The sequence below is a fragment of the Cygnus olor genome, chromosome 17 (assembly GCF_009769625.2).
Source record: "Cygnus olor isolate bCygOlo1 chromosome 17, bCygOlo1.pri.v2, whole genome shotgun sequence".
Classification (NCBI taxonomy): Eukaryota; Metazoa; Chordata; class Aves; order Anseriformes; family Anatidae; genus Cygnus; species Cygnus olor.
Window position 1 is genome coordinate 2,616,544 of NC_049185.1, and position 21,907 is coordinate 2,638,450.

General features: G+C 42.6%; 1 long non-coding RNA gene across 2 annotated transcripts in view; it reads left to right on the top strand.

Annotated features, from left to right (window-relative positions):
- The window catches only part of LOC121079652, a 147,075-nt gene that overhangs the window by 104,898 nt on the left and 20,270 nt on the right, over positions 1–21,907 (top strand). The window contains exons 8-13 of one of the 2 annotated variants that reach the window (XR_005825124.1): positions 8,330–8,433; positions 9,004–9,097; positions 11,435–11,566; positions 16,735–16,865; positions 17,199–17,286; positions 19,841–20,113. This is a non-coding gene — a long non-coding RNA (uncharacterized LOC121079652). Of the gene's footprint in view, positions 1–8,329; positions 8,434–9,003; positions 9,098–11,434; positions 11,567–16,734; positions 16,866–17,198; positions 17,287–19,840; positions 20,114–21,907 lie in introns of those variants that run through there. The other variant, XR_005825125.1, reaches the window with a different exon arrangement.

The window sequence follows — 21,907 nt, forward strand, 5'->3', positions numbered from 1 at the left end:
ACAGAGCTCTGTGGAGCTGGTCTTTAGGAGCCCACCTTACCTTGGAGCTCAGCTCGGTCTCGCTGAAGGTGTCAGTGCTGGGGTATTTCTGGAAATGCTGCCTGACAAAATTATGAGTAAACATCAAAAAGGGGGTTGTTGCATTGAAACTACTGACTTGCTTGAAACCCAGCGTGCTTGGCTTATGGTTTGCTTTTGTTATGCAATAACAAAATCAGAGCTGAAGGATGAAAATGGCATTCCTGCACTCCCCTTGGAGAAGAGAGGTGAGAACAAAGTGTTCAGTGTAGGGAAACGTGAAAAGGCAAAACCAGCAATGTGTTTGGAGCAAGAGGAAGAGTAAAGGAAACACAAGTTGATGGAGTGGGAGAAAAACAAGAACGGGAAAGATCGGAGCCCAAATGGACTTCTGTCCCAGAGTAGCTACAGCAATTATTTCAAGGATATTCTTCATCTGCCTGTGTAACTAGAGGCTTTGAGGACAAGGGAGAATGTTCTTGCTCTTAAAGCTGTGCGAGAGAGAACCTTCAGGTCTCTACCACTGCAGGGATGTTTTTTACGAACAGTCTTCATGCCTAGGTTTGTGGCAAGGGAAGCTCCAGTTCACCACTGCAAGTCTGCTTTACCAAGCATCCAAACCACTGCAGTTCTTTTTCCTACTGCTATGGCCACGGACACAGCTGGCCCTGAAGGTTTTCTCACGAGATAATACCCTTATTCTGAAAGGATGTTAACAGAAGAATAGATTTGCTGTTGTGTGATGGAAGGGGAAAAGAAAAAAACTTTAACAGGCTTCCTTCATGCTCAGTTGTAAAGATTGATCTCTTTGTCTTGCCCCATGGCCTGGCTATCTTAGATCTGAACGCTGGAGAGCTGTGGAAATAAATCCTCATTTAGTGTGGAAAATCCTTTCTCCTGATGGATCTGCTGAGGGGTTAAAACCGAAGGGGACAGTGATCTGGGTAGCATGTTGCACAGAAGAGTCCATCCTGCAGTGAAGTAGTGACAGGGGTTTGCTTCAAACTGAAATAGATGCAGGAAAGATTTAGACTGGTCTCCTCCCCTCGGGTGGCTCTGCGAGAGGGGGAAGAGCGTGGGCTGAGTGCCACGAGGCTCCTTCTGCTCCCCTGCGGCGGCACCATGGTCAGAAACATCACGGGTCGGGAGCATGGCAGGGAGGAGGGGGAGGCATGTCCCTGCTGACCCGGGGGAGCCACCCTGATCTGACAGCCCCGTCAGAGCTGTGAGTGTCCGGCTGACAGCGGGCCGGTGACAGCTCTGTGGTGCCTGCTCGCTCCCGCTAGCCTTGAGGGCTGAGGAGAGCAGCCGAGGCAGCTGCCTGGAGTGGCTTCCTTACACATCCTGCTCTTTTCAATGCCAGCGAGGGCGTCTGAGTGAAAGAGAGCACAGCAGACAGGCCCTGAATGACAAGTGCCAGTCATGTTGGCTGCAGGGGCTTCAGAAGGAAGGAAAACAACTCTTTTGTTCCCTCCCCTCTCCAATATCCCCGGCTAGAGAGCCACCCCCAAGGCCTGCCTCTTGATGCAAGTAGCCACTTGGTACATTCTCTTCCTTTCAAGTCCTTTCTCAACACAGACCTGTTTTGCTCCCGTTTCCCACTTTAGCTGCTTGCTGCAATGCCCATATTATTACTTCTCAGTTGAGCCTTGAAATATTCCTTTTGCAAGTGCTTGCAGGCTCATTTCCACACAATAAGGGCAGTTAGCAATTTCCTCCCATCCCCATCTGCTACCTGCCTGCTCTGGGGGACCCTATAAATAGCAAGAGGCAATTTTGCTTGATGCTTCTGACTATTTCTATTAAGGAAAGCTGGGAGCGTGTCAATTAAATAAATATATTGCATAGACACAGGCAGCCTTTAGGACTTGCTCCTATTTTCTGCAGCACTCCTTGATAGCATGCCTTAAAGACATCTTTCTCCGGTAGCAGCAGCTGCCAGCAGGATAGCTGTTTTGGGTCAAGGGAGCCTCAGCTCCTGAGAAAGGATGAGCAAAGCTGAAGGAAGAAGGAAAGTGGCAGAGAAAGATCCCCCTTGGGTGCTGGGTAACAGATATTGGCTTGGACTTGGGAAACAGCATATAGGAACCAGGCTAAATTTAAACAGATAAAGAGGCAGATAAAAGGAAACCAAGCAAAGCGTTAAGGTTTCTGAAGCTAGACATCAGGCTGTTCTGCAGCAACTGAAAACGCTTCCCCATCATTTCCGAGTAAGCTGGACAAAGCACCAGAGGAAGCCTACTCTGGGCTGCCCTCCTGGCCTGAGTATGGAAGTGAGATGTGGGGAAGCTTTAGGCAAGCTCTCGGTACAGAGGGTGCAGTAATTTGGCAGCTTGAAGCACTCATCTGTGAGAGCAGGCAGTGAGGTTGGTTGGTTAACCGGTCAGTCTTGGTAAGAAGAAAAGGGCCACTGGGCCCTCACTTTTGAGTTGCAAAAGTTAGTTCACAGTGTGATGGCAGGGCTGGGAAGGTGCAGAAGGAAATAGAGGTGTGTACTGAGGTGAGTGCTGCCTGTGACTGTTAAGTGGTGCCGCAAGTTGAGGAGAGAGTGCAACATTGAAATGTGAGGGCTGAAATGGGGTTCAGCTGAGATCAGGTGTCTGAAACACTTGAAAATCATCCCATGCTCTGTATCAAGGCAGAGCCTCTGCAAACAGAACTGCTTGATGTCTTAGGCTAATTCTGTTAATATTGAGCCTGAAACGACGAGACACCAATTTCTGATAAGCTAGACTGCTGGAGGTCCTGGCATCTCACCTAGGGAGGTTTGCAGGACTGGCATGTGAGGAGGTTTGTTTCTTCTGCAGCTGTGAACAACAAGGAATCTTAATGGTTTTTTGTCTTCCCTCTCCTACTTCACCTGTGGAAGGCCTGTCTTTCACAGACACAGCTGTGAAAAAGTATGGGAAAGCTTTTTGCTCAAAGGCACTGGGAGGCACTTATTAGTGCCTTAGAAGGATCAAAATTGTAATCAGCAAGAAGGGAATATTCAGGCCCATTTCTTGTTTCCTGAAAAGCCAACTACTGCCCTCCTAGTTTCTGGTAGAAGCAGAGGTACGAATAGCAGCAACCTCCCATGTGACCAGCCCAGCCCTAGGAAGCATGTCTATCTGTTGCTGGAGCAGATGTAAAGACACATTTCTGACATTTGCAACTCAAAAGCATGGGCTCATCCTGTAGGCATCTGTTGTGCTCCCTAATGGTAAGGGAGGCCAGTAGTGCCTTTTTCCCTGACAGCTAACCCAGAGGCTTAAACTACTCCTGTTGGTTGTGGACCTGCCCTCTGTGGTGTGCAGCCCCAGTGACCTCAAGGACAGTAGGCAGAAACGTTCTTCAGCTTTTCAGAAAAGTTCTGATTGCAATTCAAATAACATGCAGCTGGCTTGGATGAAGTAAAACATGGGAAACTATGGCTTAAAAACACGACATATTGGACTTTCTAGTGCTCTGTAGCAGCTGGCTCAGCCTTTCTGAGTTTAGTGCAGAGGATTTGCTTTGACTCATAGTCCCGTGTGGGATCAGATCAGGTATCTGAGCGGTTTCTCCGCTTTTATGTTTCACTGAGGTGTTTACAAATGAGGACATTTATTCCCTTGGTTTTTGAGGTTCATTTGTACAGATGGGGCAGACAGGCTTGAATCAGAGGCAGATTCACAGTTGCTGGGGGCAGCTTCATCTTGTGAGACACCAGAACCTGTGCTCAGTGAGAAGACGTACACTTATTTGATCCGAACTCTTCCGGTTCAAAAAGTGAACTGTTGTGGTCAAAGGCAAGTGAAAATATTTGGAGAAGTGACAGCAGAGCTTTATTAAATTTTTAATGATTATAAAGTTAACAGAATGTTAATATAAATATACCTGCATTTTCTCTGCATTAATTCTATATCTAAGTTGTCCAGATTACTTACGTGATTTCTGATACTGCAATAAAATCTGGTAACTTTTCTCCCTGGATGTTTGTATCCTATCAGGTGAATAGATTCAGTGATTTTTAACAAGTCCTGTCTTTCATAACTTTCTTCAGAGGGATTAAAGTATAAAATAAAAACTTGAATGGATTAGGCAACTAAAAGCCCTAAATAGGGACAGAAGGGAAAACTCGTAAATCTAAAGTAGTTTTACAGGTTGAATCCTTGCCTTTCGGAACCTCAGATTTTATTGCCCAGGGCCTTGCTGAGGATGAGCAAAGAAATTCTTTATTCATTAAAGGCAACAGAGGGATGTTTTCACAATGCTTATGTGATTATTATTTGTGTGTGTGTGTGTGTGTTAGGACTAATGCCAGATTTTCTTGGATGCAGCTTTCTTTAAAACTGCATCGGGGGAGGAGAAAGTTGCTCTCCTACTGCCCCTGCTGCTCCATCCCTTTCCCTCCTTCCCCCTCCTTTCCTCTTGGGTTCCTTGCCTTTCATGTCTTTGTTTGACATCTAGGAAAGAATCATGAGGTGCTGAATATTATTAACTTCTAAACACCTAAGAAATCAGTAGGAAATCGCAAACATTTCGGCCCCCTGACAGTCTCCGTAAATGACCTGTCCGAAATCCCTCCCCTTCTGAGATGAAAAGAGGGAGCCAGGCAGAACAGAGGAGAGAATGGGGAGAGCCAGGGAGTGAGAGGGATACACAAAATAAATGAGAAATATGATTAACTTACTTCCTTGGCTGGGTCTACAGCTGGTTCTGGGTATTTAATAAACAGGTTGACACTCCAGGTTCCCCTCATTAGGTGATCACTGAGGTCTGGGCTGTCATAAATCAAAGAGCCAGGTTATCAAGGCCTGTGATCTTTAACTGTACAGGGGCGCCCAACTGTCTGCCATAACGAGGGCTAAAAAGTGCAAGCTGTAAAGAATTAGCTGGCTGCGGCACTTGAATACCGTGCGGAGGCACGAGCGTTGTGCCGCTCTGGGGTGACTGCCCAGGTACGGGTGTCAATAGGCTCCTGTCTGGGGGCTGGCCGCAGCTCCGGTCCTGAACACGAACACGTGAGGGGGTTTAAGAAGTTAAATGCAGGAGAGTGCAAATCTGCCCGAGGTAGGCAGTGTCTGGCTGTTCCTGGGGAGAAGGGCAAGGAGTCATCTTAGCTTGTGTGTTCATGCAGCGGAGAGAGATTGCTTCAGTCCTGGGTGACCGGAGGGGTCTGTTCTCTTCTCTTGCTTCAGGAGACCAGACACGAGACGCAGCATGGCCCAGTCCCCCTCTGTCTGTGTCACTCAAGTACTGGGCTAGGCACAGCAGAACCCACGTGTATGTTATGCCATTTTGGAAGAATTACTGCTTTCTAGGGCATACTGCTTTCCTGGGACAGCCTGGTCCTGCGTTGTCCTTTGAGAAGGAAGGTAGGCTCTGCATAGCACGTTTCTTCCATTGCAGGTAAAGCAGAAGCCTGATGAAAGCTGGGCTGTCTGAAGTCTACAGCCTGAGGTTTCATAACAAGTCTGGCATGTGAGTAAGTTCTGTGAATCCTTGACTAAGGCAGAGCATCAAACCACACAGGTTTTGGCAGCAAATAATGCAAGCTCAGAGTAAGAGCCAAGTGGACTTGTGGGAAAAAAAAAACTGTGGTCACGCTCAGGTCCAGTTTTGTGACAATACGAGAACATTTTTTGATGATGGGAATGTTTTCCAGTTCTTGCTTTTCCCGTTTTTGAATAGCCATTGTCACCCACAAAACCAGGAAAGACTTGGGAGGAGTTTCTGTGCTGATTTTGCAGGGCAAGATGCTCGCTGACACAAACAGCAGAGAGAAAGAATTGAGCTTTGTTCCGTTCTGGTGACTCCAGTATGTGGTAGAAGTTGAAATGGAGAAATTGAGGAAAAGGGAAACGAGAGGACCTCCCACAGGATGCGTGTGTTATTGGACCTTCCCCGTTGATGGAACGTGCTGGGTTCCTCAGGCTGTGGCGTTACTTTTGAAAGGGTTTATGGACAGAGCATGAGCTGGGAATTGTTGAGTTTCCTGTTTTACTCCTGGCACCTAATGGGACAAGTCATATCTCCGTGTGCACCTGGAGGAAGTTTCAGGCATAGCTGGATGTTAGAGGGTGTGAATCTGCCCAGCTCCAAGGGGAGGCAGCATCTGGGGAGTTCAGCAGTGCCCTGTAGTTGGTGGCTGTGGCCTGCGTTGGTGGCTTCTCTCTAAGCTATCTTGCAGGGAGCCAGATAGATGCTGTAAGTACGTCTTGGGCTGTTATGGGAACTGGGGAAACTTCCAGTGAGGGAGCACGTGAGGAATCGCCATGTCGGCCAGGGAAGAAGCTGTGTTATGTTTATTTTCAGGATGATCTGAGCTGGGCCACAGCTACTGCTTCTTCCCTTGAACAAGAAGGATGATCTTCTGTAGAAGAAAGACTGGGAAATCAGATGGCACTGCAATGACTGCTGTTTTCAGGGACTGAAGGCCTCTAAAGCCTCATTACAGCAAACATGGATTCACTGACGCTGCTGTACACCTTGTCACATCTTGTGTGAGGGCCCACATCTACCTGTCTAATAGATATTCGACTGATAGGATAAGCGATGTCCCTGGAGTTAAGCCACAGCAGAAGTTTCCTTGAGGGGCTCAGAGTGCAGTTCCAGCTCCGCTGCAGTCACTGCAGGGCATTCCATGGCTATTTATAATGGCATATGTGGGTTTCCTATTTTACAGATTGTAATGCAACTCGCTGCCACAGGGGAGAAAAATGTAACACTAAAGCATGACACGCTGCCCCTTGGACATCAGACTGTGTGGATCATGTCAAGCTCTGAGGTAGAAGCATCTGGTTCACAACAGAGATTTCAGGGTGTTTTCTTAGCTTCTTTCTCCTCCTGTTTGCCTCATCTGTATTACACAGTAGCCATATATTCTATTTTTAAACACAGAAGCTCTCGTAAAAATCAACCAAAGCTGTGCACATTAAGAAAAGGGGGGGAGGGGGGAGGGTACAGAAGTAGATTCCTACAAGAATCTGCTAATCCAAATGTGTCTTTTTTAATCCCCTCTGATTTCAGTCAGGAATAGATGGATTTTGGAGGAGGTCAGAGAAGGATCTTCAGATGTTTGCACGTCAAATGTTTTCAGCATGTTAGCCTATGTTTTGGCAACAGAATAAAAAGACTGAATTTTCAGAAGATCTCAGCACTAACCTACAATCAGTGTAGGGAGTTCTTTTGAAAACTGCGTGTGCTTCTTGATAACCATATAGGACTTACCCTATAGGACTTAAATCTTCTCATGCTAGGGGCTAGCGTTAGAATTTTCGGAAGTGCTTAGGTGGTTTGGGATTATGCAGAGAAATTTTAAAAGTGGGAGGTAAATAACTTAATACCTTAGAAAGCTGATAGGAGTCGTATGCCTGAATGCTCTCTCTGCCTCCAAAAAAAAATCATTTGATAGGCCCCCTATCGTTTGAGTGGTTTTGATCCCATCATAATTGCTGAAGTCTTTGCTAAGCTCATTCTTTGCATAAGAGTGCAAAGACGTAACTCTCATTGACTGTTGTGGTAGGTTTTCTTCAATAGAGTCAAATTTCTAAGCCTGTTCTCCAATAATGAACTTTCTGAAATTGTCTTGAAATCAAAAATTGGCCTAAAAAGCATTCTTGTTACACATAATGTAGCTATATGATAGATTTGGTCCAGCATATTTCAGTCTTATATATACAGCCTATATTATTAATCATTGGATTGTGTGTCAAAGCTTGAAGTTCTTGAATTTCGACCTAAGGATATGAGTTACCAACCCAACCAAGCAAGTGAAAATCTTCTAAATTATTGCAGGAAATTGCCAACACTACCAATTTGTAAGGAGTTTCCTGTGTTCTTGTTAACCAATTCCTTTCTGAACCATATATTAAGGCAAAACACAAAATGTGTTTGTGTGGTGTTTGCTGTCCCATCAAAATCATACCCTGTCCAACTGTGGCTAGTGCGGTGATGTCAATGTTCCATACACTTGGAGAAGAGATTTCCTATTTTCAGGTATTAGGAAATAACTACTTTGCTCAATCCATTTAGCTTATCCGATTGCAACACCTAGGAAGATAGTTTGGATGTGAGTGTACATGCAGAGTAGAAGTTATCAGAAGTTAAGCAGTCAGAAGTAACTAGAAGCAATCAGAAGTTAAGTAGTTAATTTATTTGAAGTCTGTGTGTTTTCTACTTAGTAAAATACTGAAACTTTCTGAGAAAACTACGTCTCGAAGAACCATTATTTCTAGGCCTCTACTGACTCAGGAAGGTGCTGCTGCAACTGTTTAAGATGATTTTTTTTTCCATGATTTTACATGGAGTAGGAGATACCGTGTGTTTTTTTTTTTTCTTTTGATAGATGCAGTTGCTGTGGAGAGCAATTTTGCACAGAAGGATTCTCATCACCTGCTGACCTAGTGGAAGAAAGATGTTCCAAGACAGCAGAGGTCCCTCTTGGAGTAGGTAGGAATGTTCCTTTAATAGGAAGACCGGATGACAAAGTTCAGACAGGACTCAATCTCTGGGAAGACACAAGCTGTCTTTGGGCCCAGTCACGCTCCTTGCTTTTAGCATTCTGCAGCACCACACCACTTCCAAAGCAGGGTTGCATCCATTTAGTACAGCTGAGCTCAGAGGTTTTAAACCAGATTTTAAATTTGGTGAGTTCTTCTTAACAAAGTGCATACAGCAATGGGGCAAAAAAAAAAATCTGTTGGCATTGCCTATTACTCTCTCTATCACTTGTCTGTAGGCCCAGATTATATGATGAATCCAACAGCTATCTGTATCGCTCAGAAAAAAAGGTCAAATTTTGGTTTGTCAAGGATGTTTCTTTTAATGGAAAAGAACAGACTAATTTACCTTAATTGCATACTGAATATTGTAACAGGAAAAAAAAATCTACCTCGTGATGTCCTGAATGGAGTCCCAGACTTGGACATTTGTGTATTATGTATAGTTGTAGATTATTAATATTGGTTCATATATTACACTTACTACTTGCCAAATAACAACCTGCCTGGTTGAAATCAGTTTGTTCCAGTGTTCGTTCCAGAGTCCATTTGAGGGAAAAGAAAAATTGAGGTTACCTCAGAACCAGTTCAGAAACAACCATGCTATTTTGCAGGTAGGTCTGGGATAACTGGAAAATGTATTTTGCCTGAGCTTGGTGGCAGGTCAGACTAGAAATGGAGGACTTCTGTAACTCTAAATAGAGGGAAACTGGAAAAATAGTGGGAGAAAAGGATTTGTGGGGCTACAGAAGAAAGATGTTTTTTGATTTCTCAACTTTTCCCATCAATCTTTACAAAGGTCCCACTTCCTGATGATTCTAAAAAGCACAGAATTTAGTTGAATGACTTCGCAAGTGCATGAGCTAGATGTTTTGGGGCACAACTTAATCCTTTTTTTTTCTGTAGGGTGCTAATGAGCTGTTTCCAAATCCTCTGGTGTGACTGCAGAGTCATTTCTTCTCAACTTTTCTGTTGAAACACAGAGCTGAGGGTTTCACATGTGATGTAATTAACACCAGGCTAAGTGGTAATTAAGCACCTTGCATTGTTTGTGTGTCTGAGTTATGCAGAATTTAATGTTAATTTTGTCATGAGTAAGCAGATGTCATCATCATATTAGAATAACACAGATCACTGCAAGAAAAGCACTAAATCTACCCTCTTTAAATGATTTTACTGTTGTTATCTGAAGGACTTCATCATTCTGCCCAACAGTTAAGATCTCAACTTAGAAAGCTTTCATTTAAGCGGTAGCTGTAACTACTATTACAATTTTTAAAATTATACAGAGACTGTTGAATGTTAGCTAGTTAATGAAGGTTTGAGGCTAAGTGTAAGCGCTGAGGAATGTTTTAAGTTCTCTGTCATATGTCATCTCCTGCTCCAGATTGAATTCAACTTTCCAGAAGTTTCCCTTATATATGTTCTGGCATGTGATATCAGAAATATAAAAAGTAAAAAACCAAAATCTAGTGTCTTTGTTAAAGTGACTTTATTTATTTTAAAATTAAATTTACTTGAGTTCAACTGATTTCAAAGGTGTCCTTTGTGGGACTAGATACTTGTTGGAGAAGCTGTACAACAAAAAGTGTTTGTGGCCAGTGATGCAAGCTGATTGTTTTATAACCTGCTAAGGTGTGGGTCATGCTAGTTCTGTGTGGCAGTGGTCTGTGAAGGGCTACCTACCCAAATGGTGCCAGGGAGGGACAAAGTAAAAAAGGGAAATTGAGGGGTAGGACGCTGTGGTTATTTAATAATTTAAAGGCATTTTTAGCTTTTCTGGTGGTGCACCCTTAGGCTTTTCTAGTGTTGGTATTTGTTCAAGTTGTATTGTAGAGAAAGTTAAAGCATGAGTAAGAAATGAAGAGCAAAACTCTTTCAACATATTTAACTTGTTACTATTTTCTTGATGTCCCTTTTGAAAAGGAAATAGGGGAAACCTTGGAAACCCAAGCATTTTTGGCTGCTCTTACGTTAGGAGCACCCTGGTGAATTATTTTTCCCTTCTCCAGTCAGAACTGTGGCCTGAACTGCAGATCAAAGAAGAGTAGCACTTTGGTTAATCTGGCATAAAAATCTACTTTAGCCCAAAGAGACAAGAGGAAAAAGAAATTGAGGCCCAGGCTCCATGGTAACTGTGAGGTAGATTGTTCAAATAGTTGGTAACTGTAACACAGTTGTTTTTTTCTTTTTTTTAAAAAAAAAAGAGCACTTGGAAAGATATATTGCTACCATATTGGAAAGGACATTGTATCCCAAGCCAGGGTTGTTGCCTGCTGTTACAGGGAGTGTTCAGAACAGTGCAGGGATAATCTGAGGAAAACAGGACAGAAGGCTGTTACAACGAATAGAAGGTAGCCAGCTGATGTGACTTTAGGTCTGCTTCAGAAAACGTGTACTGAAGATGCAAGCAATTCTTTTCTTCTTTGACTCTGTTCTGCATCACATGCTAACTTTATAACCATCGAACCAGGGAAATTTGACATGGCAGGTCACCATTTGTTGTGGGTTTGACCACATACCAGACAGTGCTGCCTTATGACATTGAGATATAACACTGTGTTTAGAGAAAATGCTGCACTGTGACCTTGTATGGCGCTGTTGGGTCCGGTGCTGTCAGATCCAAAACGTGCAAGGCGCTTTGATGGGGGACTTGAAAGCTGATTCAAGATTCCCGATTCTCTATTCCTGGTGAATCTCACAAATCTACATCTTGCTAATCAGATCAATATCTTGAATTGCCTGCCTGCTTCTGAGCTTTCTGGGCTTATCAGTGTTTTAGTTCAGGCCAGTGCAAGTACAGAACTTACCTGCTGTCTCAGCCAGGAGTCTGGGTTTACTCAGGTAGAGCTCACCTGCAACTATCAGCAGTAGCAGTCAGGATATCCTTCATTATTCTTGTGTCTTTCATCTTAAAGGCTTTTTTTTTTTTTTTTTTAATCAACCTGCAGATAGTAACTTGATGCAGTTATGCTAATCACCCAGACCTTGCTCATCTTGTGTCACAAGCTGTTTATTTAACTGCAAGCCTATGTCCTGAGATACTGAGCTGGTCCTTCTCAGAGCTGGGCAGCCATTTTCAGGTGAGTAGAAATTTCCATAACACACTTATGTCCAGTAGCTTGAGGATGCTCTTGCTCATGTCTGTGAGTGCATACTCAGACTAGCCCTGAGGCAAACCTGTCTGAAATCCTTATTTGAAAAGAATTCTCTTTCCTTCCTATGTAGCTGTTTTATTCCATTGTTTAACTATTATTTTTATTTTAAAAATTCATGAAAGTCATGTTAATATCAAACCCAAGTATTCTTGCTGTCAGCTATGCTACACCGATTACATCTTGTTCTATCCCCAAGTGGCCACAGAAAAAAAGCAATGACCATCTTTTTCATAGTCACCACTTACCTACATACTGCAAAAGAATAATCATGTCCCATTCTCTCTTTTGGATGGAAAACAGATGTCCAGTTCCATCAGTCATTTCCTTTCAGTGATGCTTTTGAACCTTCCTATTGGTCTTTATAGCCTCATTTATCTGTATCTGTCTTGAAGTGAGGTGGCCATACCTGGATGTCTTGGCTTAATTTGAGCCATGTCCAGCACAAACAGGGAAAACATTCCATGTCTCACCTGTCAGTACGTTCTGGGATGAGATGTCTTCCTCCTCTCTCTCGCTTCTCTTTTTTGTTGACATCAATTTGTTGATCAAAATTAAGTTTGCATTTACTTAGAAGGTCAAAGATCCTTTTCTGTATATTGCCACTTGTCCATATCTGTTTGGGTTTGTTTCTTATAGATACAACATTTTGTACTCGTTTTTATTTTGTTCCATCTTGACACAATCTGTTATTTTTTTTCCAATTTATGGAGATCGTTGGCTTATAATGATACCTTCAAATATGGCTGCTGCATACCTGTAAGGGCCTATCTATGCTCATGACTGTGCTAATAAAAGTGGAGATAATATGGTCCCCTGTAGAACTTCAGGTGAAGTGTCCTGTCAATTTGACAGCAAATTACCAGTAATTTCAGAGGATTTTCTAGACAACTTTATCCCCAAATTGTAGTGATTTTAAGCTACGTTTGATTTCCCTTGTATGCTTTGAAAACATTGGGTGGGCAGGGATTAAAAGCATTCTATTTTTACTTTACTTTTCAAAGTAAATTATCTCTAATGCTTCCCCCCATAATCACTGCAACTGTTGCCCCATTTGATAGAACATGATAGGTGGAACATAATTTGTTCCTGACCATTCCGTAATGACCATTTTTCATCATCCTGTTACCTTCCAGTTACTTCTAAACTGATTGTTTAAATTTTTTCTTGTCTTTCTAGACAGTGCAGTTAATTATGTTCTTCTTCTGAAGATAAGTCCTTTGTTTGCCCATGGTTTCTCTAGAACCTCCCTTATTCTCCAAGGTCACACCAAGATTAGTGCTAGTTATTCACAGATTAACTGCTTCAGGTACTTCTTGAACTGCTTTGGGACAGATTTCATCAAGCTCTGAATACTTGGCTGTATTCAGTTTAGGTAGCTCAGGGCGACCTGAATGTGGCATCCATGGGGTCTAAGCACTGCTTTGGAATTGCACCCCAGTCCCCACTTTTACAGAGAGAGGCCTGCTGCCCCTCACAGTTCCTGGCTGTTCGTGTATGCGGTGGTCGAAGCCTTGTGGAAGCACAGAAGCTCTTTGAAAGCTTGGATAGTTCAGGATGTTTCCCTTTCTCTCTGGGAGAAGACACGATTTGGCAAACAGATCCCAGATTGGGCTGTACTGACAAAAGTGTTATTTTACCTGCCTGGTCTTTGTTCTCGACTGTCTCTCTTTCCTTGATAGGAAAATCTGCTGTGAGTCACTATTAATCTATTTCTGTGAATTTGGAAGCAAAAAAGTCATTGATGACTTTATTATTTTTTCCTTACATCTCTTTATGTTTGGTATATATAATCAGTTTTGAAGCTCTGTCTCTAATTTTTTTTCTTCCTCACATGTTCTTGTTTGATATTAACCCTTATTCAAGTATTGCTATTTTAATATTAATGTTTATTTTTGGGGTTAATTAAAGTCAGAGACATTCCATTTGATACTCCTGTCAGTTTAGTACTGTATACTCTGTTCCATTAAGTGCTACTTTACTCTACGTTGCTTCCCATTAGAAGTTTTCCTAAGAGATTCTGTAGCTACCAGTTCCCCTCAGCTTGCTGCCTTCTTCTGTTTTGTAGTCCAGTGTCCTTTTCATTGTCTAATCTTACCTTTTCTTTGAGTGCAAAGCACTAGCGGTCATGATTCTCTTTCCTCCAAGTTACCTTCAGTTGCAGTTTTCAGCCGGTTTGTTCCTATTTGGTAGGAAGAGATTTAAGGTAGCCATTGACATCGTTCAACTCCTCCACCTTCTAAAAGAAAAAGCTGTTCCTAAGAATGTGGCAGTCAGGCTGTGTCCATATTGCATTTCTGATGGCTAACTAGCTGATTTTCTGTGACCACTATAGAAGACTTTTGTATTTTTTTTTTTGCGTGTGTGTGGAAATTTCTAACTGTACTGTATGCCTTTTTTCCTTCCCCCCCCAACAAAACACAGAATATTTCAAGTTCCCAATTAAATCAAAACTCAATCTGATTGGATTGTGGGAACTACGTCTACCAAAAAAAAATTGACTGAAAACGACTGCTTTGATTCAGCCATGTTTGTGATCCCTTGTCATCTGCTGTTAGTGAACAAGCCTGACATGCAGGGAGTTTCATTCGCAGAAAACCACGGGGAATGTTGTCCTTGATATGAACGTCTTAGTCACAGGAGAGCACAGAGATTTGGTATTTGAACAAAACTTTTCACTATTCTCTTCTGTAAAGGGTTTTGGACATCCACTCAGAGAGCAGAAACAACAGCATATGACTTACGTGCCCAATTACACACTGTGTATAACTAAATAGCTGAACCGAACAGTTCACAAATGCTCCATAGTCTGAAAGCAGCCAGTTAAAATCTCAAGCAGAAGACAGTGCACATTCAAAGCAATCGAGCTTTGTTAATGCTTTGTGAAACAAAAAAAAGGGCTAAATTTGTAGCTATCCCTAAGGAATTATCTGTGAGCACTATCTGCAAATAATAATTTAATCAGCTTATGTGGCTGCCCATGGTCACAAAGCTGTAATTGATTAAAAATGATCCTTTTCTTAACAAAATACAGCTGCAGACTGAAAATGGGATTCTAAGGTGGTTCTAATGTGCCCTGCTCTGGCAATATGCTAAGGAGCAATCCTGTAGAAAACCAAAGAATCCTGTAGCAAAAGGTTTGGGGACTGTCACAGAGCAGTCTTTTTTAAGACTTTGGGGTGTTTTAGACTGAATTTGGACTCTTTTTTTCTTTCACAATGTATTCACGTTACCTAGGGAGCTGAATGGGGGAGATAGACTTCTTTCAAAGGCTTTGTGGCCTGCTTCCAATTCTGATAAAGTCAACAGGCTTGGCCTCACCAAGAGGAAATAGGATGCTGCCCCTTTAAGCAGACTGTAAGGAGTATGGAATTACGGCTAACTTGGTTTGGAGCCTTTGTGTAAGGCTTTCAGGAAGAGATAAACCATTAATCATGCACAATTACTCTGACCTTGCATGAACTAAAGCCTCTCTGAACACATAAGATTACTGTCTCTGGGGACCTTGAGATACTGACACGATCAGCTCGGTGCTAGGGCATTGGAAACTGCAGCACAAAATGGCTGAAAGCTTGGCCTTTATTTCCTTTTCTTAAACTGGGGTCTTTCTCTCCAGACAGGACAGGTATTTATCTTTCCAACATGCTCGCAGGGTAGACTAAGGAAAAGTAATTTCCCTTAAGCCAGGATATGAATTTGTAGAATGCAATTGGGAAATGGTGACAGTGGTTGAGAGAATAAATCACATTTGTTTTTTTGGTCAAACTGTTTTCTTCAACTCACTGAGGTGGAGATCTCCACATTGCTGTTACTGTCTTCCTGCGGGGCCCCCTCTTTCTCAGCTCTTGGCAGAGTAGGATGATGGTCAGTGACAGATTCTGAGGTGGTTCTGCAGTGTAATTAATTATTTTTGGTGTTATTGCTTTCCTCATACCATCTTCACCTTTTTTAATTAGATCTCAGGTGGCGATTTTCAGTCAGTTGACATCCCCTCTAGTAGTCTTCAGCATTTCTCTCACCTCTTAAGCTCCCTAAACAAGTGTGTGTCTCTCTCACACTTATTATGATAAACTTCCCTCTACCTCTTCATTCCTCAACCTCCTGGCACTAGCAGCAATATGTAAAATAATAATAATAAATGAGCAATTAAGTATTTACTCATTAAGTAATTATTGATTTCAACTACCTACTTTTCAAAATTAGGGTTAACTGAATATGTATATGGCCAATTGCAGTAGCTCAGCTGACTAACTTGGTAAAATTCAGTCCATTGTTTACATTTGATCATTGATCATGCGTTTGATCCCTACAGCTTCATTCACTCATAAAATTTATACCATTATAAATATTTTATTTAGGCATGTGATCTTTTTACATTGTTATTTACTGAAGTGCAACGTCTAATTTGAACATAAGTTTGCATTGATATAATTATCTTTTTTCCCTTTTCACAAAGAAGTAATTGTGTGTATTTGGATCTGCAATAGAAAGTTTATTCTGCTTTAACTTATGGTTAATAAGTTACTACAGTTAGTAAATACTACTTATATGAATAGTAGAAGATTTATGTGTGAAGAAGCTTTCCAGAGCCCTTGTTTTGCTGACCCTTGTTTACATCTAGAGAAGATTAAGTACCTTTTCAAAAGAAATGGTCTTCAAGACTTGAGAAAACTACAGATGTTTTTAGTGTCTTGATTTAACACTATCAGTTACTGCTTGACTTCAGCTATAGAAGATCTGACTGGAAGACTACAAGGTTTCTTGTTAGGTGTTTTTTCATCTCTATTTTTCAAACCCTCAACCAGCTCAGTAAGCCATCTCTCTTATAACAGAAGGCTAACGTGAACTCTGCTATTTTAGCATTTATTTTTCTGCAAAATGGTTTGTGTTTGAAACCAAACCTTTCCCTGCGTACTTCTATGAAATACTTCATCGGAATTTGCACAGATTTCTGCCCCTTCCTTAGCTCTGCATATGACAAAAACTAGTGGAAAAACGGCAATCCTGTATAGACTTTATTTGTCAGTATTTTAAGGTTCCATTGATGAAATGCCATGCTTTCTTTCCATTCAAGTAGCAAATTTTTGTTTTTTCAGAGATGTGATTTTAAGAAAATGGAGATCACCTACTGTGTGTTAAAGGACCGGTCAATGGGATCGACTGTAAGATAAGTACCTGATACTGACAGCACATCTGTTGCTATGTTACATGCTTTGTATGCAGATGGGTAAGTCCAAAAGACATAAGTATGCTTGTCAGTGAATGATGTGGAGAAAGTGTACGGGGAACTTTTCTTCTCCATAAAAAGCTGTTTAGAGGGTAGACATAATAAAAATTCCACAAGTGCAGTGGTAAGGATTTTTTCTAAAAGTTACCTGGCAGATACATCAAACACTGTCACCCGCTAACTACTGAAGGTAGGGAGAAATTTTTTGATAAGGAACATTTCTCTAGATTGTTTGCTGCAAGGTTTTTGCACCGTGTTCCAAGCTGTGCTGACAGTCATTGTTAATAGCTGACTAACGGGTTTGGTGACAGCTGATTTTATATCTTATATCAGAAGGGTATTAAAAGCTTCCAGTGCCACTACACATTGAGGATGAGAGTCTGGTTGGAGGGAGCTGTCCAGTACTAGCTGGAGAAGACAGGTATTGTGCTTGCTTTTCTCTTTTTTTTATCCCTCCCCATACGATTTTTCCCTTTTCTCTTTTTCATTTTCCATTAATCCATTTGAAAGATACCACCAATAGCTAGGCAGCTGTTGATTCTAAGAAATATTCTACAGGAAATAAACTAATTGGAAAACAAGCAAACAAACACACAAACAAACAAACTTAACAAAACAGAATGGGTAGAATATTTAATGGAATTTTGGTAACGAGCAAAGGCATTAACACAAAGAGGGGAGCATCTAAAAGGAAGAAAAAAAAAATCATTTAGATGCTATCAGCCAACATTTGACTGTCAGGGACAGTTGATTTTGTCGGTATCCCCAAAGCAAGATGTTTCTAAACAATGCACTTTCTTGTATTCAGGACAAAGAGATATTGGAAATATAAAAGTAAAACGCTGTCTGTCTGGGTAAGCTGCTGTTGGAACAGACTGCCATAGGATGTGGTTGATTCATCATCACATGGAGTGTACAAACTGAGAATGCATGTCTGTCTTAAACTATTCTGCATTTCAACTATGAGATATTGCTGTTAGTAATGTTGAGTCTATGTAGGGGGGAAGGATAATTCCTTTCCCTGCAGGAGCTGTGAATAGTCTGTTTTGCAGGAGTTCAGTCCATATGGCAGTATTGGTACATTCTCGTGTTAGATCTGTGAACCTACAAAAGTACCGTTTCCCGAAGCGTGGTGCTAAGCCATGGACTTGCTCTGTTTGTGGTGCTGTGGGCTCACAACTGCCCATGGCACTCCAGGGCAGTGTTAACACAATGCCAGTTTCCAGAACTATGCAGAGTACCAACCCTACTCCTCTTCCAGGAGAGGGGCTGCAGAAGGGGTAAGACTTAGCTGTGAGTGGGAAAAGACAGAATCTTGGTGGGAGGAGGGGAGGAGTTTGCTGCAGCATAAGCTTCGCTGCATGGGATGTAAGGGGCGAGATCAACAAAGGTGGTACATATTCTTTTCATATCTAAACCAGCTTCAGTCAGGAGTGAATCAGCTGAAGTCAGTGTCAGAATTGCATCAAGGCAAAGCTTGAGGTGATCAGTATCAGGCCTGTGTTCTTTGTTTTTCATCCCGTTACACCACTTTGTAACCAAAGATGTGGAAAGATCCACTGTAAGAGCTTTTAAAATGGAACTGTTTACCAGATGAAGGGAAAATGACAACCTACCACTTCCTGGTTGCAGTCCAGATGTTTATTCTGTATCAACATTGCAGTGCTGTCAGTACAGCTTGTGTAGTTCTGCTGAGACATCTGTTAACTAGCTGGCTGCACTGCCAGAACCATAATAAGCTCCATGTGGGCCCATGAGCTTATCTTCTCAAAGTGTTACAGGCTCTACTTCTCCTATTGCTGTACTGCTGAATGTGCTGGTGCTTGTTACCTTAAAACTAGCTCAGCCATGTGTATTCAAGTTACCTATGCTTTGGACTGAAAGTGGGGGGTATTTTCTTTAGTTTTAGATTTGATTTTACAAAATCTAAATTCTGCTCAGGCAGATACTTTGGGTCCTGAACGTGTCCTGGTTTTGCCATTCTCTATTTGAAATCTGAAATCTTTCATTGGTCGGAGGGATACAAATTAAAAAAGAGATGCTCAGGCATCTGGATCTATACAGCTTCTCTGCTGCTGACAGTCCATGTAAAACTCATGTAAACCAGCAGAATACTTGGCTGAAGGACTGAACCATGAGAATAGGAAAGAGAGAACTCTAGGGGTTAAAGGAAAGAGCATCCTTTTTATAATTAGGACAGATCAGAAGTGGAGCAAAATGTTCTTGCAGCTGAATCAGCTGCCCTCTAACCAGCCTGGAGTCTGGAGCTGGGGCCTGATGGACACTTGTACAGAATGCAATTTAATCTGTAATGGCTGAGGAGGACTCCTCGAAGTCTGCGGCAAATGGCAATTATTGTCCCTTTTTGTCACATCCCCCCTAACCAAAACAAAAAAGAGGAAAATTAATGAAAATAACAGGGAAGGATCCTAACTAGCATGCCCTGCCTCCCCCTCTCTGTTGAAAAATCCTCTGCAGTGTAGTGAGTGAAATGAGCTGCCCTGCATAATAAAGTCTCTTGAGCACCAATGTGAAACAAGAATTCCTCCCCCACACGCATGCATACGCACCCCTTTTCCCTAATGAGCAGGGAGACGCCAGCTTGGGGGCTGCAACCCGTGTTAAATTAGCAGAGAAGGCCATCCGAAGTGGGCTGACTCCAGCGTAAACTGCCTTAAGTGTCTGTTTATTAAATCACACCACCGCTTAGAGTCTGCCCTGCTGCCACATCAGAGCTGTCTGCATACAGAAAAATCCTGGACAGTCCCAGGGGAGCTTGGTCCAACTGGATACTGGTAGTAATAGAGAGCCGGGGGGAGAGCAAGCCGCCACCAGCAGGCTCCTTGTTAAGACTCCATCATGGGTTATTCTTCCAGAACATAAAGGGCTTTATCTAAGGTGACTGTTGGCACTTGTAACAGCAGAGGACCTGGACTTACTGAAACTTTAAAGTCTTCTTCCTCTCTGTTTTACAGAATGTAAGTCATTTCAGGCCTTTCCTTGCTGAACTGGCTTGTGTAAGCTTTGGAGCAGTCGCTTTCCTGCAGCAGTTCTTATCAGGAAGCATGGCCCTCACCTTCAGCTCTCCTTTTCGGGTACGGTATGAGCAGGTCATTAATATTCCGTGGTTTTCTGTGAGTTTACTGGTGTAAATATAGCTAAGGCTTTGGAAATAGCAAATCTGCTGTACAAATCTTAACCCATAGTATTAAAGAAGAAAATCAAAGGTTTTTTGTGTATTCGTATAGCATGAGGTGCAATGAGGGGTTGGTTCTGACTGGGATTTCTGCATATGCCTGCAAAACAGTACTGGTAATCTAAATGTGCTACATAACTCTGCTGGTAGGAAGGACAGGAGGTATACACCCAAGCCGTAAATCCTGACCTGTCAGGCAGGAGACAACACTTTTTTTCTGCTAGTTCTGAGAAAATTGTTTTCCAAGAGCCCCTCTATATTCTTTTCTTTCTCAAGGGCTACTTCTTAACTGCAGTTGGAACTAAGGCTGCTGGTTTATGACTCCTGACTGCTTATCTTACCAAATGGACTGTCATACTCCCCGTTTTACACTTTCAAGATAAGTCGTTTCTTCTGCACAAATGTTTAACAAATCCCTGGAGAGGGATCTTGAGGAGGAGTGGACAGCCCACTCCTCACATAAGGAAGCCTAGGATAAAGCTTTGGAAAAGTCTTTGAAAAAGACTGTTTTCAGAAATAAAAAGGGTTTATTGAACAGCTCCTAAATTTACCACCCTTTCACTTAGCTCAGATCTTTCTCTGGAATACGATTTTTAAGCTTCAAACACAGTTCATCCATGCATGCATTTTGGTTTTGGTTTATTTTGACAATTTTGTGGATACTTCCAGACATGAATCCCCTGCTCAGCCTGCTTTTTTATGTCTTCTGTGCGGGGATTTTTGCTGCATGTAGGCTTATTGAGACGCCGTTGCAGTCCAGATGGCCGTGTTCTGTGCTGGCAGGTTAGGAGTCATGGTCAAGCATTTTTTTTGTGGCCCATTGACATAGTAGAAGAGCAGCAGTTGTTGAGCTAATTTGTATGCGGAAGAAGCTATGCAAAGTTTAATATGAAGTGGTTGGTTTAGCTGGCAGAAAGGGAGAGGTGGGCTGTTTTCCATTTCCCTTTAAAATGTCAAACACTAATAGTCTCTTCCGATCATCCTGAGATTGCCAAATAATTGACTCCCGCCTACAGCAAAAACCTCCCTGATCAACAAAGCAGGAAGCTGATGACAGCAACTGCCTGAACGTGTCCAAATTAGTCCACCCCCTGCAACCCCAGCAGGGTCAACAGTGGCAGCCCAGAGGTCGTGGGGCAGCAGGAGATGGAGGTTGGAGATTGCCCTGCTTCCTCTGCCCTCTCATGCCTCCAGGACATAGCAGGGAGATGGGGGCTTCGCAGCTGGAGCAGCCAGCACCTGAACTGCACGTCCAACAGAGATGTGTTTATTCAGAAGATCTGCTGTGTGTTAGCCAAAAGACAGGGCTAGGGGAGGAAAGGAGGAAGTGCCTGTCTTTGTGAGTGGCAGCAGAGCTCTTGGGTTCTGTGTGGGGCTGACCCAGTGTCAGACAGCTCCTAGTGTGTTTTCTCTTTGTGTCCTCCAGGGTTTGCTTGGTTTGCTGCACACAACGGACTTCTTTACAGCAAGCTGGTGTCTGTCCTGGTGTTGGATTCTTTCTTTCTCAAGCAACTATGCAAGTGATTTTGGAAATGAGTGTATGAATATTACCCTGGTATGGCTTATGGGCACAGAGTAGTTAGCAATGCACACCCTCAGAGAAAAGCCAGGGAAGGCTGCCCTTGAAGCCATTCCTTAGTCGGGTGCCTCACCAACGCATCCAGTTAGGGGTGCTGAGTTGTGGTTTTGTAAAGCAGCAAGGAAGCTCTGGCCCCGTTCCCCTCTGTCTTGTCTTGGAAAGTACTGCAGGTGTGCCTGTGGCTCCTTGAAGGCAACTCAAGCATATAAGAGTTGTGGCATTTTTTTAAGATTATTTTAAGACTCAGGGAAGGGAGAGAGGGAGAAA